The sequence below is a fragment of the Sciurus carolinensis genome, chromosome 13, assembly GCF_902686445.1.
Source record: "Sciurus carolinensis chromosome 13, mSciCar1.2, whole genome shotgun sequence".
NCBI lineage: Eukaryota > Metazoa > Chordata > Mammalia > Rodentia > Sciuridae > Sciurus > Sciurus carolinensis.
This window is the reverse complement of record NC_062225.1, coordinates 89,771,483-89,794,655: the sequence shown is the minus strand read 5'-3', so window position 1 is coordinate 89,794,655 and position 23,173 is coordinate 89,771,483.

Here is a 23,173-nt window from a genome sequence, read left to right as displayed (position 1 = left end):
ATGCATATTATGTCTGGTGCAACAATTCCTGCCCCTGGTAACTGAATTTGTGCCTTAGAAAGCGCCATGCAAGCAAAGAAATGCCTTCTAACTTCAGTCTTGACTCTCTGAAATACCAGGTGGAGCTCCACCTACTGAGATTCAGATTCCAGGTGATCTAGGGAGACACCTTTCAAACTCTCATTCATTTTTACTAGCATGTAATAATCGGAAAGCCCTGGAAGAGGAGAGGCTTCGGGGGAAGAAGAACTGTGGGAAGAGGCAGGGGAAGCAAGAGTAAAGCAAAGGAGAGGAGATCCGGGATCTCTGGAGGAGGCATCGACGGCCAGATGGAGAAGAGAAGATGGTCCCCAAGAATCCCCCACGTCCTCAAGGGAAAGCTGGCACTTCTGCTTTAGATGTCCCACAAGTGCGATTTGTGGTGATTTTAAGGACTGGGGTGGCTCCTGGTGAGGCTCCTCAGCCGTCCTGAGGTGGGGGCTGCCGGCCATGAGGCTGTGTGCAGTGGGACAGGCAGTCGGTGAGTCGGTTTCCTCCTTCAGAGTGCCCAGTGCTTACCTCATGACCTGCCCCGGGCATCCCGAATCCCAGGTTGGAGAACACCTAGCACTCTTTATCTTTATCATGCTGTATTCAAAAGAGCCCTACCCTCTGTCCTCCCGAGAGTAAAGGCGAAGCGTCTCCTGGAGGAGCTGTTCATGATGCCCACCTCTGCATCCCCGCATCCCTGCGAAACCTGAAAACTGGGGGAATCTTGAGCTTTCGGTATTGGTCCACTGAATGCACGCAGCTCTGTCCTGGGGCAAATCGAGTGCTTTCCTCTGATGATAATCAAAAAACTGCTGACACATGGGTTTTTGCTTAAGAGAGAAAGGCGACTGAAGAAGCAGCCAAAACCCGCCGTGCATATCCCAACAGGACGGGGTGGGGGACGGCCGCGCTCATTTTCAACAGTGCCAGCGCGCTCTGTGGGCTCTCCCTCCTCATCGTGCATGGCTTCACGCCTGAGGCCTGGCCAGGGAGAGGGGCTCCTGGTCCCTGTGTGGACGAGGGCACTTGGCGGGGGACAGAGGGAGTACCGCCAGCTGTCTGCGGTCCACACAGAAGCTACTGTGACGCACCAGCTCTGGGACTTCCCGCTGCAGGTCCAGTGTCCATGGAGATTGGGAGGACGCTGCCTTATTTTACAGACATGGAGGCAAAGCCCAGGCAAGTGGAGGGGGTCACCCACGTGAGGTGGTGGGGTCACCACCATCAGGGTCGTGCTGCCAGCCCCAGATCCCTGTACCCCTGGGAGTGCTAAAAACTGGTAAATGACTTAGGAGGACCCTTTTCATATTCTGAACATTCTAGTGGATCAGATTTCTATTATCCATTAAGATGAGAGAGAGCCAATATTTCCTGACCTACTTTACTTTCGGCTGAAATTACAGAGACGTAATTTATCTGAATTTATTATTCCATGAGGGGCCTGTAGGTGAGGATGGGCCAAGGACACCTAAATTATGATAAATATTTCCTGCTATCTATTCAATGGACTTAGTTTAGATTTTCAGGTGATCTTTTTTTTTAATTTATTTTTATTGTAAACAAATGGGATACATGTTGTTTCTGTTTCTACATGGAGTAACAGCATACCATTTGTGTAATCATACATCTACATAGGGTAAAGATGTTTGATTCATTCTGTTATTTTTTCCTTCCCCCCACCCCTCCCACCCCTCTTTTCCCTCTATACAGTCCCTCCTTCCTCCATCCTTGCCCCTTCCCACCCCCCCCCATTATGTGTCATCATCCGCTTATCAGCGAGATCATTCATCTTTTGGATTTCTGAGATTGGCTTATCTCACTTAGCATGATATTCTCCAATTTCATCCATTTGCCTGAAGATGCCATAATTTTATTATTCTTTATAGCTGAGTAATATTCCATTGTTTATATATAACACAGTTTCTTTATCCATTCATCAATTGAAGGACATCTAGGTTGGTTCCACAGTCTGGCTATTGTGAATTCAACAGCTATGAACATTGATGTGGCTGTATCTCTGTAGTATGCTGATTTTAAGTCCTTTGGGTATAGGCCAAGGAGTGGGATAGCTGGGTCAAATGGTGGTTTCATTCCAAGTTTTCTAAGGAATCTCCATACTGCTTTCCAGAGTGGCTGCACTAATTTGCAGCCCCACCAGCAATGTATGAGTGTACCTTTTTCCCCACATCCTCTCCAACACCTATTGTTGCTTGTATTCTTGATAATTGGTGTGAGATGGAATCTCAGTGTAGTTTTGATTTGCATTTCTCTTATTACTAAAGATGGTGAACATTTTTTCATATGTTTGTTGATGGCTTGTAGATCTTCTTCTGTGAAGTGTCTGTTCATATCCTTAGCCCATTTGTTGATTGGGTTATCTGTATTCTTCATGTAGAGTTTTTTGAGTTCTTTATATATTCTGGAAATTAGTGCTCTATCTGAAGTATGAGTGGCAAAGATTTTCTCCCACTCTGTAGGCTCTCTCTTCACATTGCTGATAGTTTCCTTTGCTGAGAGAAAGCTATTTAGTTTGAATCTGTCCCAGTTATTGATTCTTGCTTTTATTTCTTGTGCTATGAGAGTCCTGTTAAGGAAGTCTCATCCTAAGCCAACAAGTTGAAGATTTGGACCTACTTTTTCTTCTATAAGATGCAGGGTCTCTGGTCTGATTTCAAGGTCCTTGATCCATTGTGAGTTGAGTTTTGTGCAGGGTGAGAAATAGGGGTTTAGTTTCATTCTGTTGCATATGGATTTCCAGTTCTCCAGCACCATTTGTTGAAGAGGCTATCTTTTCTCCATTGCATATTTTTGGCACCTTTGTCTAGTATGAGAAAATTGTATTTATTTGGGTTTGTGTCCGTGTCCTCTATTCTGTACCTTTGATCTACCTGTTTATTTTGGTGCCAATACCATGCCACTTTTGTTACTATTGCTTTGTAGTATAGTTGAAGTTCTGGTATTGCGATACCCCTGTTTCATTCTTCCTGCTAAAGATTGCTTTAGCTATTCTGGGTTTCTTATTCTTCCAGATGAATTTCACGATTGCTTGCTCTATTTCTGTAAGGTACGTCATTGGGATTTTATTTGGAATTGCATTGAATCTGTATAGCACTTTTGGTAGTATGGTCATTTTGACAATATTAATTCTGCCTATCCAAGAACATGGGAGATCTTTCCATCTTCTAAGGTCTTCCTCAATTTCTTTCTTCAATGTTTTGTAGTTTTCATTGTAGAGATCTTTTACCTCTTTGGTTAGATTGATTCCTAATATTTTATTGTTTTTGAGGCTATTGCAAATGGAGTTGTTTTCCTCATTTCCCTTTCAGCTGTTTCGTTGCTTTCGTATAAAAATGCTTTAGATTTATGCGTGTTGGGTTTATAGCCTGCTATTTTGCTGAATTCATTGATGAGGTCTAGAAGTTTTCTGGAGGAGGTTTTTGGATCCTCTAAATACAGAATCATGTCATCAGCAAATAGTGACAGCTTAAGTTCCTCTTTTCCTATTCGTATCCCTTTAATTTCTTTAGTCTGCCTAATTGCTCTGGCTAGAGTTTCGAGGACAATGTTGAATAGAAGTGGTGAAAGAGGACGTCCCTGTCTTGTTCCCATTTTTAAAGGGAATGGTTTCAGTTTTTCTCCATTAAGAATGATGTTGGCCATGGGCTTAGCATAAATAGCCTTTAAAATGTTCAGGTACGTTCCTACTATCCCTATTTTTTCTAGTGTTTTGAGCATGAAGGGGTGTTATATTTTGTCGAACACTTTTTCTGTGTCAATTGAAATGACCATATGACTCTTATCCTTAAGTCTATTGACATGATGGATTATGTTTATTGATTTACGGATGTTAAACCATCCTTGCATTCCAGGGATGAACCCCAGTTGATCGTGGTGCACAATTTTCTTAATATGTTTTTGAATACAGTTTGCCAATATTTTGTTAAGGATCTTTACATCTATATTCATCAAGGATATTGATCTAAAATTTTCTTTCCTTGATGTGTCTTTTCCTGGTTTGGGTATGAGGGTGATATTAGCTTCACAGAATGAGTTTGGTAGGGTACCCTCCTTTTCTATGTCCTGGAATACTTTGAGAAGTATTGGAATGAGTTCTTCTTTGAAGGTCTTGTAGAACTTGACTGAGAATCTGTCTGGTCCTGGGCTTTTCTTGGATGGTAGGTTTTTAATGGCTTCTTCTATTTCATTGCTTGATATTGATCTGTTTAAATTGTGTATGTCCTCCTGGTTCAGTTTGGGAGGAGGATATGTCTCTAGAAATTTGTCAATGTCTTCGGTAGTTTCTATTTTGTTGGAATACAGATTTTCAAAGTAGCTTCTCATTATGTTCTGTATCTCAATGGTGTCTGTTGTGATATTTCCTTTTTCATCACAAATTTTAGTAATTTGAGTCTTCTCTCTCCTTCTCTTTGTTAGTGTAGCTAAGGGCTTATCTATTTTGTTTACTTTTTCAAAGAAACAACTTTTTGTTTGTCAATTTTTTGAATTGTTTCTTTTGTTTCAATTTCATTGATTTCAGCTCTGATTTTAATTATTTCCTGTCTTATACTACTTTTGCTGTTATTCTGTTCTTCTTTTTCTAGGGCTTTGAGCTGTAATGTTAGGTCATTTAGTTGTTGACTTTTCATTCTTTTCTGGAATGCGCTCCATGCGATCAATTTTTCTCTTAGTACCACTTTCATAGTGTCCCAGAGATTTTGATATGTTGTATTGTTGTTCTCATTGACCTCTAAGAATTTTTTTTATCTCCTCCCTGATGTTTTCTGTTATTCATGTTTCATTCAATAGTATATTATTTAGTCTCCATTTTTTGGAGTATTTTCTGTTTTTTATTTTGTCATTGATTTCTATTCTCAGTCCATTAGGATCTGATAGAACACAAGGCAGTATCTCTATTTTTCTGTATTTCCTAAGGGCTGCTTTGTGACACAACACATGGTCTATTTTCGAGAAGGTTCCGTGTGCTACTGAGAAGAAAGTGAATCTCCTTGTTGATGGTTGGAATATTCTATATATGCCTATTAAGACTAGGTTATCGATTGTGTTATTCAGTTCTATGGTTTCTTTGGTTGATTTTTGTTTGGAATATCTGTCTAGTGGTGACAGTGGTGCATTAAAGTCACCCAGAATTATTGTGTTGTGGTCTATGTGATTCCTGAAATTGAGAAGGATTTGTTTGATGTACAGGGATGCACCATTGTTTGGGGCATAAATATTTACTATTGTTATGTCTTCCTGATTTATGGTTCCCTTAAGCAGAATGAAATGTCCTTCTTTATCCCTTCTGACTAACTTTGGCTTGAAATCCACTTTATCTCATATAAGGATGGAAACCCCCGTTGTTTTACTGAGTCCATGTGTGTGGTAGGTTTTTTCCCATCCTTTCACCTTTAGCCTGTGGATGTCTTTTTCTACGAGATGAGTCTCTTGCAGGCAGCATATTGTTGGATCTTTCTTTTTAATCCATTCTGCCAGTCTATGTCTTTTGATTGATGAGTTTAGGCCATTAACGTTCAGGGTTATTATTGAGATATGATTTGTATTCCCCGTCATTTGCCTTATTTTGGGTTTTTAAGTTGATTTGGTTTCTCCTTTGAGTGGTTTTTCTCAGGTAGTTCCTCCCTTTGCTGACCTACATTGTTGTTTTTCATTCCCTCCTCATGGAATATTTTGTTGAGACATTCTGTAGCGCAGGCTTTCTATTTGTAAATTCTTTTAACTTTTGTTTATCATGGAAGAATTTTATCTCATCTTCAAATCTGAAGGTTAGTTTTGCTGGGTATAGGATTCTTGGTTGGCAACCATGTTCTTTCAGAGCTTGAAATATGTTGTTCCAGGCCCTTCTAGCTTTTAGACTCTGGGTTGAGAAGTCTACTGCTATCCATATTGGTTTCCCCCTATATGTAATCTGATGCTTTTCTCTTGTGACCTTCAAAATCCTAACTTTATTTTGAATGTTAGGCATTTTTATTATAATGTGCCTTGGTGTGGATCTGTTCTAATTTTGTGCATTTTGTGTTCTGTAAGGCTCTTGTATTTGATTTTCCATTTCATTCTTCATGTTTGGGAAGTTTTCTGATATTATTTCATTGAATAATTTGTTCATTCCTTTGGTTTGTATCTCTGTGCCTTCCTCAATCCCAATAATTCTTAAATTTGGTCTTTTGATGATGTCCCATAGTTCGTGGAGATTCTATTCATGATTTCTTACCATCTTCTCTGTTTGGGTGACTTTATTTTCAAGATTAAATAATTTGTCTTCATTGTCTGAGGTTCTGTCTTCCAAGTGGTCTAGACTTTTGGTGATGCTTTCAATTGAGTTTTTTATTTGGTTTATTTTTTCCTTCATTTCAAGGATTTCTGTTTGGTTTTTTTTTTGAGAATCTCTATCTCTTTGTTGAAATGTTCTTTTTGCTTTCTGCAGGTGCTTTTTCAGCTTATTGGTATTATCATTCATTGCCTGCATTTGCTCTCTTATTTCATCCTTTGCTTCATGAATCATCTTAATCATGTATAATCTGAAGTCCTTTTCTGACATTTCTTCTAACATACTGTCATTGAATTCTATTAATATAGAATCTAGATTTGTTTGGATCATTTTCTTCCCTTGTTTTTTCATGTTGTTCATGTATCTTCCCCTCTAGCAGTGTAGACCTGGGGTATTACAGATTTCCCCCTATAGGCTTATAGTGGCCCTATAGGTTTCCAAAACCCTTTCTTTAAGGGGAGATCAATATTAGCAGTGCTCAATTCAGACACTATGCAATCCTAGACAAAATAGCCCCTATGAGGATTATAACAAAATTGTCATAATAAACAGAATGAGTTCAAATATTATCTTCAGTAAAACAAACAAATTTGCAATAAGGTCTGCAGTTTCAAATGGAGGACAAAAGGATGCAGAGGGATGTAGAATATGGCCATAAATGGGATAAGAAAAGAATATACAGAAGTTCTAGAAAATAGAAAGTGTGAGAGTGTAAACAAAAGAAATTGAATGCTAGCATGCATAGAAGGGAGAAAGAGACTCTGAGGGAACAGGTAATCAAAAGGAAAAGTGAGCCACAAAAGTAAAGAAATAAAAACTGAAATTTTTTCAATAAGGAGAAAAAAGAAAATCTACAGTATAACAGTCATATAGTAATGAAACCTCCCAGTAGCCTGATGCATGAGAGGTACCTGACAATGAGCTTCAAGACTCCAGCAGGCGTTTCAGGATGGGTTTTGCCCCACCTTAAGATCAGAGCTATGGCTTCCAGGATTATCCAAGACGGCCGCTCTGGCTTCGAAATGTGTTGGCAAATGGGGAGCTGCAGCTCAGGGGTGGACGTGGTCAACTGGATGTCCTGGAGACGGGATGCAGTTGGTCCCGCAGGGGTCCTGGAGGTCGGGTGTGTTTGGTGTGGTTGTGGGATCCTGGAGGGCGGGTGCAATCAGTCAGTCTGGGGTCCCAGTGATAGGGCGCAGTCAGTTGGTCTGGGGGTCCTGGCAGCAGGGAGCAGTCAGTCAATGTGAGGGCCCCAGAGGCAGGGAGTGATCACTTGGGCTGAGGGATCCTGGAGACAGGGCTCAGTCAGTCCAGCCAGGGGTCCTACGGGGCCTGACTGTTGTCTCAAAATGGCGGCAGCCAGGTGTAATCAAACCTACAGGTACTGTCACAGTGAACTTCCAGGCAACAGCAGGCAGCTGGCGCTCCACTGGCAGTTGGCCATCAGTTTGCTGACTGTTGTCGGAGAATCGGGAGGTGAACCTCATGCATTGGGTGATGGATAGGTGTAAGGCAGGTGATGGACAGGCGAGAGGCAGGCAAATGGCAGATGATAGGCAGCTGACAGTGAGCAGTCTACACTCAAAACACGCGTCGATATACTGGCAGACTGCAGGCAATCACAGCAGACAAATGGGGTAAACAGCAGGGGATCGATACATAGCAAAAACTGCCTCACCAAGAAACAGATATCCTCTGCTTGAAACCAGAGTTACGGAGCGACAAGGAACGCAGCCTCCCTCTAGTCTGCCATCTTGGATCTCCCGTTCAGGTGATCTTTAAAATCTCATTGAAGACTAGGAAGGGCGATTTCTCCAGGAGGAGTTCTGCCAAGGAAGGATGCTCACCGGTCCGTCCATCCTCCCTTTCCCAGCTGCTGGCTATCAGGCAGAGCGAGACCACCCTAGGGCACCTGTAACCCGTGAGCTGACGTGGGAGGTACAGTGCTGTGCTCTCCTTCTCCTTTGGTGCCCTGTGTGACAAGGGCCTTCTAAGTGGAATCCTCTGGGCCTCCTCTGCCTCGCCCCCCTGCCAGCCCTTGTGGCCTGAGGAAGAAGAAGGCTCCTCTTGCGTTAAAACACAGGAAAGGGTGGTGGTTTGTTCTGTTCATGCACTCCGCATTCTCCTTAGTCAAGATTTAGCAGTCCTCGAGTACCCAAACACCCTGTCAGCTGCTTTCCAATCGCGATTTCACCTCCTGCGTGGAAGAGCCTGGGTGGATCACTGCGCCCTGGACTGCAATCCAGTTCTCCAGTCCTCAGGGCTCCAGCACATCCCCTGCAGCTGCCCCAGGATTCATGGATAAAACCCAAGATGGCAGCACAGTCGACCCGAGTTCAAATCAGGAGTTTCTGGGGCCCCTCCTCTGAACTTCTCTTTACCGTTTGTTGACAGGAGCCCTTCAGGGCAGCACACGGCTGCCATCACAGTAAACTGTGCCTCAGAACTTGTGGGCACCGGTTCCAGGACCCTCACCCAAACCAAGGATGCTCAAGTCCCTTAAGGAAAATGAGGCAGTAGTTGCCTGGGCCCTCTTCCTCTCTTCCGGTGTTCCTTGAATCAACCCTAGAGGACTCATCTCAACTAATACGATGTAACTGATATGTGAATAGTTACTTCACTGTATTGTTTAGGCATCAATGACGAGGAAGAAAGTCTCTTCTTGCTCAGTACAGACAACTTTCTTTTCTTTTTTATTTATTTATTTATTTTTATTTTTGGTAATGGGAATTGAACCCAGGGATGCTTAACCACTGAAGCACATCCCCAGTCCTTTTTATTTTTTATTTAGAGACAGGGTCTCGCTGAGTTGCCTAGGGCCGTGCTAAGCTGCCAAGGCTGGCTTTAAACCTGTGATCCTCCTGAGTCTCTGGGATCATAGGCATGTGCCACCCTGCCCAGCTTCTTAACATTTCTGAGGGCAGTTGGATATAGAACTGAGGATGTGGAGAACCACGTGTGTATACAATGTCTTTCCCTTCCTAGAAGTAACAAATAACAGATCACTTTTCTTATCCTTAGCCTTAAATTTTGTGTCAACAAAATGTGTCAATCACTATGCAAACTTTTACCACAGCCAAAGCTGTTGATTGTAGCATTTCCAATGACCCACACCACATCGGATGCGTGCATCAGGTTGCATACACTGCTCTGTCTAAAGGACTCTCTCCTCTGTTCTCCCATCTCCTGGCCTGTAATGCATCTACTTTCTTTCTCTGCAAGAACCTCATGTATCTCCAGAAAGGTTAACTGTTTTCACAGTCAGCAGTACCTGGCAGAGAAATGTACGGGTGATGGAGAGGGTGGGTACTGCTTTCAGACTGATTAAATAAAGTCTGTTGTGGGAGCAGAACGAGACTGGATCTTACTTCAGCAAACACAGCCCATGCATTAGAATGCGGCTTTAGGGTCTCATTTAAAAACATAATTCAGGCTCCAGAAAAAGCCTTTAAAAATATTGGCAGATATCTTGTCTTTACATCACATTTCATGTAGAGGACAACGTGGATTAAAAGACAAATGTGATCCACGGAATGGCTCAGCTTCCTTGACTTTCGCTCTTGCGTCAATCTATTTTAGATACGTTTTATTTAAAGAGGGTTTTTGCATCTATTTTTTCATACACTATTGCAGTTACTCGAAATCAACCTCAGAAATAGTTTCAAACTATTGATTCCTGTCTGTATTTTTCATTGGTGCCGCCCTTCATCCAGCATTTATTTGGAACCTACTATTTGCAGACTGAAGATGAAGATTGTTACCTTCAGGGGAAAAAATTGAGACTACTGCCGGGAAGTGGCCTGGAACTTACTCTCCTTTGCGAATCCCACGGGTTTGTCCAGAGGATCTGCCGGCGGGATCCCTTCTCATCAGACTCCCTCCCCTTCTCCTCCCAAGGTCATGACAGGTGATGAAGGACGAAACCGCTCTTGTTGCCAGCTTTCTGGCTCTAGTGTCCCTGGTGGTGTTTTATCAGGCTCTGCACTTCTGAATCTGCTTCCCCTTTTCCTGATCCTCCTACGTTCAGGTCAGTAATGAGGAATTCAAATGCCAAACGTGGTGCTGACGAAAGCTTCGGGCTGTCTGCTCGGAGACGAAGCTGAAGCTGGAAGATCTATCAGTCAGGGGGTTTGTGACCCTTGGGTGCGGAAACTGCCTCCAAAGCTCCCCACTGTGTAACACTGAGAGGAAAGGACTGCAGAGCTTTCACCCTGGTGTGTGCTTCCTGCCCTCCGAGGGGAGAGCAGACCAGAAAGCTGCTGACCCGAGAGTTCCTGAGTCACTGCAGCCCAGGCCCGAGATGGCTTCTGCCCCGGGACGAGGTTTTCTTGCTGCGTGGTTTACTGCAAGGGTGTCTTTGGGGACTTTGCCCCAGACAAACCTGAGTGGAGTGATCCAACAGTCTTACATTGCCAATCCCATATTCAGGAACAGGGAAAGCAAAATTCATTTTGAAAGTCAATTTCCTCATTCGCTCAGTGACTTGACTATAGCAAACAGCCTTGGCCTGGCTCCTTGAAAATGGATCAGCAAACCACCACAAAAACCACTGAATCTAATTCTCAGCAAAATTGTGGTTCAAAATATGCAAAGAATTAGAAAATGGTCTACTGTTCAATTTTTTAAAAATGTCTAAATAAATTAAAAATTAGAGGCAGCCTCACCAAGCAGTCGACAACCTGGGATAAACTTAAGCAAGGGGATCGGGTGTTTTCCTTATTTTGAAAAAGAGGCTCTGGGATGAAGAGATGGGGTTTAGTTTGTACAGATTTCATCATCTGCAGAGGAGCACGCGGTAGGAATTATCTGTGTTTCCTCCACTGGGTACATAAGCGATGCTTTGATGGCAAGTGGACCCGTCCTCGCAGATTCCCCTTAAAACTTCTTTCTGAGGTTGCAGCTTCCATGTGAACAGATGTGGCATCTCTCCCGAGCCTCGCCCTGGAGACCTTGGTGCGGCGCGGGTGGAAGGCCTGTGGAATCTCAGACGTCCCTTCTACTACTTCCATGTGACATAAATTAGTGAAGTTATCCATCCCTCAAATAAGGTTTCTCAATGATTTTGAGCTGGGTTTGGACCCTGCTACTCGCTTTAGCCTTTAGATTCATAGTGAAAGAGCAGAGAACATGCCTTAATTTTTAAAACAATGAATTTCAATGGACTATTCTGTCAAAGTTGCAAAACAATCTCCTTTTGCAAACTTCTGCAGTTGAGAGGGAGAAAACACCTTTCTTTCTTGTGTTTTCATATTTACATGGAAAAAATGGGACTCTAGAAATAAAATCAAGGGGCACAAGGTGCACAGGGTGCCCAGGCTGCCCCGGGATCCGCCTGTGGGCCCTTAAGGAGCCATAGAATATCACGGGGTGTCACAGGAGCAAAAGCCAAAAAGGTTTCTAAAACGATGCAGCCTTCTCAGTGTTTCTTTAACATCAGGACCCTAATAATAATAATAATAATAATAATAATAATAATAATAATGCCTTTTCTTTTATTTTCTTGTGATTGTCTACACTAAATTTAAAAACAAGGCAAAGTAACTGTCGTGGGTTGAACTGTGTCCCCTGTAAATTCGTGTGGCAAAGTCCTAATCCTCCCTGTGTACCTCCCACCTCTGTGACCTTATTTGGAAACAGGACCAATGCAGATGCAATCAGTTCATATAGGGCCAGACTGGAAGAGGGTGGACCCCTGAACCAGTATGACTGGTGTCCTTACGAAAAGGGAAAGTCTAGGCTGGACACATGTAGAGAGGCCACACTGTAGAGATGAAGGCTCAGGTCAGGTGGCGAAAGATGGCCAGAAAACCACCCACAGCCAGCAGAGGTGCCTGGAACAGGCTCCCTCAGGCTTCAGAAGGAGCCAACCCTGCTGTTCCCTGAATTTCGGACTCTGGGCTCCAAAACAGTGAACTGATACCTACCTGTTGCTTTCAGCCACCTAGCTGGAGGTGCTTGGTTGTGCAGCCTTAAGAATTTGCACAACTCTTGAATGCTTTGCTCTTTGGGATTGTTTTTTACTCCAGGTCTTAATTAAGAACAAAACTAACAAAAACAGAACTGAAAGAAATCTTTGAGAGATGAATGATTGAGGTGTCCTACTGGCTGTGTCTCCCAGGGCAAGAGAGAGAGTGACAACTAGGGAGAGCAAGGACCCCGTGTTTCAGAGTCACAGAGGAGACCAGCTCAGCATCTCCAGGGCTACCTTCCTCCAGGCTCAGGGCACTGCAGATGAAGAGCTCAAAAGGAAACGTTCCCGGCCGAGGAAGGAAGCACGGTTCTTCCTGGATAATTTCCACTCCTGTCTTTGGTTCGTGCCGGGAAGCCAGGCCCCCCTCCCCTGCACAATGAGGCTTCTCCAGTGTTCTGTGCATTTCAACCTGGGAGCAAATGCACGGCTGCAAGACAATCCTCCAAGTTATCCCCGTTCACTGAATCTACCCGTCATTGACACCTTGTTCTTCTTACCTATGGTCACACTCCCCACTTTGATGGCGAAGCTTGTCTTGGCTCACACTTCATGGAGATGCCCTTGGCATGTAGGAAAGGTACCGAAATTGAGAAACCTTCCCTCCTCCTTTTTCTGGAACAAGCCAGGCATTCAGGGAACATTTCGTTTTAGGTAATTTTCTCCCCTCTCTTAAATTACAGAAAACCATTTGTTCCAGGAACTGTGAATCTCAGGGCAAGAAAGATTTATACGAGTAAAGAATACACCAGAAGAGTGTTAAAAATGTTCTCTCTATTACATCTTGCTTTGATTTTTCAGAGGAACATGAAGTGGGGATTGATCCAGGATGGTCCCAGCAATCTTTGCCATGAGGACCCAGAGCTGTTAGGACAGTAGTGATAAATACTCCGGGGCTGCGAGGGGCTTCCTTCCAGAGCGATGAGCTGAGGCGACTGCGTAGTCTCCGTAGCACCTCCTGGAGAAGTGAGCAGAGTGCCCGGCCTGGTGAAGACCTGAGGTCCATCGAGAGCTCTGCCCGAGTCCAGGCAAGGCCGCTGACCCAGGGCTTGCCTCAGGACCCAGGAGGACAGGCTGACTGGCATTGAGACAGGCTGTGTGGCAGGGCTCTGGTGTCACAGAGGACTGTGTCCCTTGTCCATCCTTCTTGTGTGGAAATCAGAGCAAGCCCAGAAGAGGAGCCCTCTCCCCAACAGTGCACTTTAGACCAGTCCTCTGGGGAAAATGGGCTTCTAGAATGTTAAGGGTCTCATGCACAGGATGCTATGATAGCCTTGTATTGGAAAGGATATTTTAAGGGTTTCATTTACCATTTATTTTTTTATGAGAGTAAATTCATAAAGCTGTGTATAGAAGCCTGACGGGTCATTAGGAATAGTTTCCAATAAAACAAAATACTATTTATCCTTTGGTTTTGAGAGTTTCCACATGAGACTATCAAAACAGATATATAAATATCTCCTCTTCTAGCCTTTTCTCTGACACATCATCCCAGGACTCAGGAGCTAATATCAACCCATGACCCTCCCATAAATACAGAGACAGACGGCAGTTTCCAAAAATGACTCATTTACAGGAATGAACTCCTTTTTTCTCTCAGACATAAGCCGGCCATTGGACCCCATAAAATTAAAACAGGTAGGAGAAGTAAACATGCCAATTTCCTTTCCTTTGTCTCATAAACCCTGAACTTGCTTTTCTTTATTTTTAGTTCCTGTTTACACATTTCTAGTCTTGATGATACCTGACATTTCCACAAAGGAAGCTTACAGTAAAGTACCAAGTAGGATTAACCTCACAAAGGAGCACACTAGCGAGACACCGAGAAGAGTAAGGCAAGAAGAAAGGATGGGGGAATAGAGTACTGAGCATCCTGCCTACTGTGCCACCAATGAAATCTCGGGAATTGCATAACATTTGCTATTTAATAGAAGAATTCATTCCATCTCACAGGAAAGTAAAGTCATTTCCAGCCCCAAAGTTGTGAGATAAACATGTTACATAAAACCTTTGTGTGTGACATTTGGAACATCTTCACTAATCACTGCTTACAAGCACAGAGAAATTCTGTGGTTGGTTTTTTGTTTTTTTCCATTGGCTTCCAAGGTAAGCTCATGGCAACTCTGTAAGCACCCCGGCCGTGGGGCTGACCACAGCTGACCACCTTTGTTGTGGGTGCCAAGCTGATTTCTAACCTGACTAAAGTTGGACAGAAACCTGGAGAATCCTGAGTGGGTGGCTAACAATTCTTAGCACGTCCTGCAGGGTACTTGTCTCAGGTGACTTTGTGAGGAGAACAGCAGCTAGACTCCTCCCATGGCCTTCACGAGGGAGGACCACAGGGCAGGTGTGTCGTGTGCCACTGACCAAAAGACCATCAATGTGCTCCCCCGAGCTGAGAGCAAACACCACACCTTTTGTGAAAATTGAAAGATTCTGACGGTCTGGCAGATGGGAGACCTGCTGGGGTCAGTGGTGAGAGGACGGTGGGTCTTCTCTAGGAGCAGGTCCTGCCCACCCTCAGCGGCAGAAAGGGGAAGGAGCAAGAGCACCCTGCCAAGGGGGCAGTCAAAGAACAGTGAAGAAAGGACTGACGGTCAGGGAGACCAGAACCACGGCCGCTCAGCCGCATAAGGAGGCAAAACAAAGGGCCCGCTCAGCGGAAAACACATACACTGCTTTTTGGAATGAAAAGTCGAGATTAAAAACATGAAAACATAAGCCCCTGGAAAGAATATTTACCAAAAGTCCCCAGCAGACACTACCTGAAGTGAAGAATTGTCAAGAAAAGCCTCATTCCAATTCCGAGAAGAGACAAGGACACCCCGTTTCCACAGTGGTTTTAGAGGGGCCTTGTGACAGGACTGAAAAAATAGCCAGGGTGTAGAAGTACCCAAAATGAGACAGGTGACCTTCACGCCCGAGATCTTCACACGCTTAGAAAACTAAAACGGCTCCAATCAGAAGATTATAACTGATCGTTTCTGTAAGTAGCAAGATGTGGGAGATGTATGGTGACCTTTAAGAGTAAATTTGAGAATTAAATAGAAAAATAACAAAAGGGATTTATTAACATTGTGATATCAGTACAAGTATATAGAGCTAAAAACAATAATAAATACGTAACTCTCGTGTGAAACCGACAAGACTCTGTGGGCACACCTTCAGGAACTCTAATTAAAATGACAAGCCTTATTCCTAATTAAGATGTCAATCCCCCAAAGTAAACAATTAAGTCCAATAAAATTTTTGTCATTATCTTAACAAGGGTATACTTGGGAGCTGGACAAATTAAATATACAATTTATATAGAAGAATAAATATGTGAGCATTGCCAAGAATAATGTGAAATATATGCATAATTTAGGTGGATTTGTTCTATCAAATATTAAAATATTCTAAAAAGTTACTCTTATAATAAAATAAGCTGTTCCAGAAGAACAGAACGGAGAATTGATGAATATATCCAAGAATGCATGAAAGTTAATTTATAATACATTTGTTATTACAAATGGGAGAGGAAAAACATGAGTTTCTGTAGAAATGATGCTGAGAAAATAAACATTTAGAGAAAAATTTTGTCCCATACATAATTTCCAATGAATACAAATTTAAAAATATGCTTACTTAAAGTAATATGAAATTAGTTAAAAGCATTTGCAGAAAAAGTCTTCCCAACCACATTAAGAAAACTTAAAGTTATTGAACAAATAATACTGACAATATTTACATATTCAAAACTCTAAAAATAAAACATAACGGAAACTGAAAACATGATATTCTAAGAGAATACCTGTAACGCATGCGACAAAGTTCAGTATCCTTAATGTATATAAGTTCCTGAAGTACATTTAAGATACAAGTACTACTGGGAAAATGTTGAGAAGATTTTAAAAGGAATTGACAAGACAGAAAACCCAAGGGTCCCTAAGTTGGGAACTGAAAAGCATATGACAAGTTGAACATCACTTTTTACCCACAACTTGACAAAGGCTGAAAGGATTGGTAACCTCTACTGGCCATTATCACGTGGATAGGAGAATGAATGGCCTGGCTCCTCACTTCCCTCTCTCAGCCTAAAGGCTCACCCATTACAATGACTGCTGATAAACCCTCAGCCACCTTAGCGAAACCTTCCTTGCAATTCACCTGCACACCCCTAACCTAAGCCCGATTGCAGCCACGTCTGTGCCTTCTCTGTGGCTGCGCTGGAGCAGTTGGGTCTGCTGGATGAGACACACAGGCGCAGGCACACATTTTGGTGAATTTGGTCTCATTCTCTTCCATCCCATCTTCCTGACACACTGACTTCAGTGGCCTCCTCCAGTAAATGACCTCATCAGCTTTCCATCATCCGTCCCAACCCTCACGCCCTCACTTCCTTTCCTGGAGTAGATCGTCCATCATGCAATGACCTCACCGGCAGGCCCGCCATCCAGGGTCTCCAGAGACTGAGCAGTTAGATTGCATTTCCATAGTAAGTAATCCGCAGTGCTGTTCTCCAACACGTGGTAACACCACACACAGATTTACAGAGGAAACGGAGGGAGGCAAGCAGGGATCACCCCAGTGCACGCGCCGGGTCTGAACAGCATCTCCCCTTAGCCTTCGCACTGTTCCTCGCCCATCTGGATATTTTCACTCTCCTTGCTTCTGTTTACTGAAGACTCCGTGTGTTTGTTTTCTCCCTCCCTGCCCACCACCCACTTCTCTGTTTTGTGGCCCCAGCAGGTCGTCATTATAGATAATAAAATAACTATAAGCAGACATAATTAAATGCTAGAGAAATGTTTATGCAAAACCTTGTGCATGAGTATTTACACCCGCTGTATTAATAACCACAACTGTGGAACATCCTGAAGGTCCTTCAGTGGCGAGTGGTCAAGCGAACTGTGTACACACACCATGGGCAACTTGGAAGTTGAGACGCTGTCCATGCAGCAGCCTTACTGGGTTGCCTCAGAGCACATGGTTCTTTGTGGAGAGTATTCTGCAAATGACAAAATCAGAGAAATGGGAAACAGATGAGCAGCTGCTGAGGTTCAGGGATGGGGACACGTGGGTGAGGTTACAAAGGGCGATGTGTGGCATGTCCTGGCAGTGGAAGTGTTCTGCACCTTGGCTCTGGCCACGGGTTCAAGGACACGTGAAGAAATCGTGCAGAGCTGAATAAGCACATGCACATGCCCACGCATGCACGCGCACGTGCGCACACACACACACACACACACAGACAATTAAAAAGAGAAATTTTAATAAAATCACTAAACTGTATCAACGCCCGCATCCTGGCTGATATTGTACTGCATTTTCAGGACTTCACTGTTGAAGGAAGCTGGATAGAGGGTAGATAGATGTCGATTATTTCTTACAAGTGCTTATAAATCTGTACTTATTTTAAAATAAATGTATAAGTAAAAATTCTATTAAATCGCGCTGATTATTTAAATGGGAAAATAACAGAAAAGGACATATCATACAAGTACTAATCGAAAGAACACTTGTATTACTGTACTAATAGTAAATAAATAATATTAAAGAAATGTTAGAATTCAGAGAAAGACAGGTTAGAAAGAGGGGCATTTCAGAGCAATAAATTGGTCACTTCTCCAAGAACGCATAATAGTCGTGATTTGTATTATAACAAGAGAGTCAAGACCCATGGAGTAAAACCTGGTGAACTGACAAGAGAAACAGGCAAATTTGGAATTCTGACTGAATGTTTACACAAACAGTAATTCATGGGAAAAAAATACATAAAACCATTATGTTACAGAAGTCCTTCAAAACACTTCAAAGAATTTATGCTAATTGACCTTTATAAAATGCTCTATTCCAAACAGTCACTCAGGATACTTTTCAAGTTCATGTGGATGTTTACCAAGATGCAAGACACACTGGGCCTTAACTCAAACCTGAAAACCTCATAAAAATCAAAATTTTATAAAGTATCCTTTTAGACCAGGACAAAATTAATAACAAAAATAATAATAACCAAAAAAGTTGGACCCTGTAAAAATATAGAAACTAAACAATAAAATTATAAATGATTAATGGGGTCAAAAATAAAATTCTATTAGAAATTTTAAGACATTTTTATTTTAATGAAAATGTAATATGTTGAAATTTGAATATTAGTGCTAAAACCAAAGCATAGGTTTATGGCATCAAATGCTTACAATTGAAGAGAAAAATGATTTTATATCAATCATCTATATTTGTACCTTAGGAAACTGAAAATGTAGCAGCAAGCTGAACTCAATGCAGCAAGAGCAAAAAACAGAGAAAAGAGCGGAAGCCAATGAATTTACAATGAGGAAAAAAATTCCTGGGACATGATTCTGAGATACCCCGGAGTAGTAAATAAAATGGATAAATTTCTAAGCAAATTTGAATGAGAAAAAGAGAAAATATGAAACTTAAAGCTATCTGGAATTTTTTAAAGGGTCCATCACTATAGAGTCTTCAGATATTAAAATAATTTCAAGCAGACACAATTACAACTCTCTGTTCATAAACTGAATGTTTTAAATGGGACTGAAAATTTCCTCGGGAGTTAAAATCTACCAAACCTTACTCAAGAAGAATAGAAAATGGGCTTATTTCTATATCCATCAAAGGAATTGTGTATGCTTTGCCCAGGAATTATGTATTCTTTGCTATCTTGTTGCCCACCCCAGAGAAAAATCTTTGACCCAGAAAAATCTAAATGATCAAACCTCTACCAGTAAATTTCACCAAACATTTAAAGAAGAAATACAAATTTTTACAATGTCTATAAAATAAAAGAAGGTAGTACACTTTCCAACCCATTTTTTGAAGTAAACGTTACCTTTGTTTTAAATCAAGAAGATAAGAAAAAAAAGACTATAAGACAATATCTCTCCTGACCATAGGTACAGAAATAACCAACCAAGTAGTAGCAATTCAAGTCTACCCTTACAGAGAAAGAATAAACATTATGACCAAGTTAGGTTCACCCAGCACTTTAACACTAGCACATTGGAAAAACCAACCATTGCATTCACTGTTTGAAGGACTAAGACCAAACATAGAGTTATCCCAATTGATGAAAAAAAGACAAAATTCAATATATATTCTAGGTAGAATCCTGAATGAACGAGATAGAGAACGGCACTACCTGGACCTGATAAATGGCATCAGCAAAAACCTGCAGCTGCTATCCGAACTTCGCCATCAAGTGCTGACTGCCACACTAAGTTCTTCCAGCCAGCCTCACACGCGAGAGGTCTTGGGGCAGAAAGGCAGGATGAAGGCGCACCCATCAGAAGCATTACGGTGCGAGTGTGAAGCGCCCCAGAACCTCCTGTGTTGGAGGTCGGACTCTCAGTGCAGCAGTACCCAGAGCTGGAGCTTCAGGGCTGGGGCGGGACCTCAGCCGTGGATGGATCTATCGACGTGTTAATATCGGCTGACATTAATCGATGTGTCAATATCAGATGATAGTGCGAGGGCACGGAAATTTCTGGAGGTGGGGGCTCCTTGGAGGAAGTAGGTCACTGGAGGTGTGCCTTGGAAGGGCATTTCTTCTCTCTTTCCCTCTCACTCTGTCTCTCCCTCTCCCTGTCTCTCTTTCTACTTTCCAGTTTCCATGAGGTGAGCAGCTTCGCTCTGCCGTGAGGCTCCCTGGCCCCAGATCCAGAGGAACGGAACCAGACAGTCATGGACTAAAATTGCTGAACCTGTGAGCCCAGATAAACCTTTCCTCCTCCAGGTTGTGAACTCAGGGTGGTGCCCCAGCAGAGGGAGGCTGGCCGTCACAGAAGGAAGGCAGAACAGTCTCTATTTGCACAATATACAATTGTCTATGTAACAAATAAAAAAAAATGTGAAAAATGTTCCTAAAAGTAATAAGCAGCTTTGGCCAAGTAAAAAGATACAAGGTCAGCATGCAATTCTTATTTGTGCTTCTGAATTTTGATTCTCTTTAATCAAAGCAGAGTAATAGAGTAGAGCAGTAGAGAAAGAATAGACCCAGAGAGAAACAGAACAAAATAGAAAGGTATGATTTATTCCATATAGCATCAAAATTAAGAATTGATAAAATGAAAAATCTGAGTATTTAGATATGTCCAAAATTAAGAATATGTGATTTCCACAAGACACTGTCAGGAGAATGAAAAGGCAAAGCCCTCAGCATGAGAAAAGATTCAAGTAACTGATGGAATGAGTTTGGCAGAGCTGACTGTGCACGGCTACCCAGAAATCTAAGGAGCTCTCCAGGCCCCAGGTCAGTGCCTCCAACAGTCCAGTCTCCAGTACAGGATCCCAATTCAGCAGGGGGGTGTTGGAATCCTGACACCTTTTGCCACCCATTGGTCCTCCTGTTGAGAATCCTAGCCTCCCAGCTTTGCTCACCTCCATGTGCCTTGCTCTTCATCTCAGCACAAATCCAAATTTCCAGAGAAATGATACCTTGGAGCTCTATTTAATCACCTCTTGCATACTTCATAATCATCTACTTAATAATATATTTAAGTCCCATGATACAGCAGGAAGTGGGAGATGCTGGCAGACATAGTCAAGTTTGCTGCACGTCGATTTGCTTCTTAATTGCCTTCTCTAACAGAGTTTGTCTCCCTTTACAGAAAACGAGAAGGTACAGTAATCGGTGAGGCCATGTGGTTAGACTTAGCCAATCAGACGGAGCCCCCTGGGAATCTGAATTAGGGCAGCTTTGACAGGAGTGGCAATAGCAACATCCAGGTGTCGAAAGCCACAGAGTTAATAATGTCAGCATATCATTGTCATGGTTTAGATGAGGGGTCCCCCAGAAGCTCAAATGCAAGAACGTTCAGAGGAGAAATGATGGGGTGATGAGAGTCTTAATCCATCGGTGAACTAATCCCCTGATAGGGATTCACTGGGTGGTGACTGAAGGCGGGGAGGATGTGGCTGGAGGAGGGGGCTTTGGGGACGCACCTTTGAGGTATATATTTTCTGTCTGGCAAGTGGGGTCCCTCTCTGCTTCCTGATCCCCACGTGAGCTGCTTCCCTCTGCCGCGCTCTTCTGCCATGATGTTCAGCCTCGTCTGGAGCCCGAGGAATGGAGCCTGCTGTCTGTGGATTGAGACCTCTGACACTGTGAGCCCCCAGATAATCTTTTCCTCCTGCATAGTTGTTCTGGTCGGGTCCTTTCGCCACACCAGCAAGAAAGCTGACTTCAATGAGCACCTCGGTCCACAGTCGGAGCTCTGCCTGGGAGGTGGCTGCGGTCTCTGTCCATGGTGGCAGTACTCTCCTGAACAGTTCTGCAGGGGATTTCAGCTCAAGTCTGGCTGCCTGTCCTCCCAGTGAGCCCACCCATTTCCTCTGGCCTCTTCAGTCCTCCGGCCATGGTGTTGACTACCCTACCCACTCAAGGACTCCCTGCTCCGATGGAATCAGCACGCCGACACGGAGACCGGCAGGTGCCCCACATTCACACACAAGCCGGATGCTGCGAAGACACTGTCCGGTGGACGTTAGCATCCTCCGCTCCCCATAGGAAGAAACCAGAGCTCAGGAGAGTGACACTGCTGGAGTTACTCACTTAGCACTTACTGTTTCTCTGTAACAATTCAGCTCGCTCTGCAGTGGGAAGACAGCTTGTAGAGGAAGTCGCAACATAGCAGATTGATTTGGATTTGAAAGATTAGTCAAGTGATCAAATTATAAGGAAAATAAGACTCGCTCTTTCTAATCCAAAGCAAAATCAAGTCTAAGGTGGGCGCAGCATCTTACTGTACTCCTGTTGCCTGGTGCAGGTTTTAAACTTGTGTTGTCCCTGTCATGTAGAGTGACAAAGGGGGAAGGAGGAGGTAAGAAGAGATGAGCAGCAAGTGCACTGAGCTTGTGGAGGACAGAAACCTGACGCGGAGCAGCGTCTGTGGCCCCTGAGCCCGCCATCAGTGCCACCGCTCACTGGGGACCTGCTTCTGCTAACGGTAGCGCCTGGTGGCCTATTAAGACCACACCCTTGCTTTATGATCTATGTCAAAAAAATCACAAATCCTGTGCACCGAAATTTAAGAAGCATATTTAAACAGATCATTTTGAAAAGAGTACTAACAACTGCCTACTGGGTGACTTTCCACCCAGTGGGGTAAAACAGGGTCTGATCAACAGGTTATCGTATTAAAACCCTCACAGCACTGTCCAGTCTAGAACCTACACTAAGGCACAAATGTTTTCTTGACACTTTCTAAGAAATACAGAAAGCTCTGACTGAACATAGGAACTGGTGGGTGATAAGTGTGTCACAACCAGAATTATAGATTTCAGAGCCAGGAGGAAACAAAAGTTGCCTATTTTTAAAACATAAATTCCAACTGCTCAAAACCCTGTAGTTCCCAGGATTTAATTAGTGCTCTCCCTGAAGGCCCATTAATGAGGAGCAGAGTCTACCGGGTTAGCTGTCCTTGGCACCCTAATAGTGCATTGTACCTATTTAGGGCATCATTCCTCCCAGTTGCTGCAGAATGCCAGTTTATCAACGGAGATGGTGTCCAGCGTGCCTGGTTCCCTGGAGGGTGCTTTCAAACTCCTCCCTCCATGGAGAAGGGCAGGTGGGGGAAGAGGGCGCCCTTCAGCCCTCTGGGGTTTGCTTGGACTCAGTCACTTCACGGGCACGTGCTGCCTCGGGCTCCTGGAGACCAGAAGCTCAAGGTGGAGTGCCTTTGCCAGGCAGTGTCAGGCCTCCCTCCCAGCTGCTGGTGGGTTTCTGGCCATCTTTGGTGCTCCTTGTCCTGAGGAAGGATCAAGCCCATCTCTCCCTTGGTGTCCACCTGGTTCCCCTATGAGCAGGGCTGTGTCCAAAGCTTCCCTTTTAGGAGAGGCCCAGGCAGACTGGGGTAAGGCTGCCGTCTCCAGGGCGACCTCATCTTAAA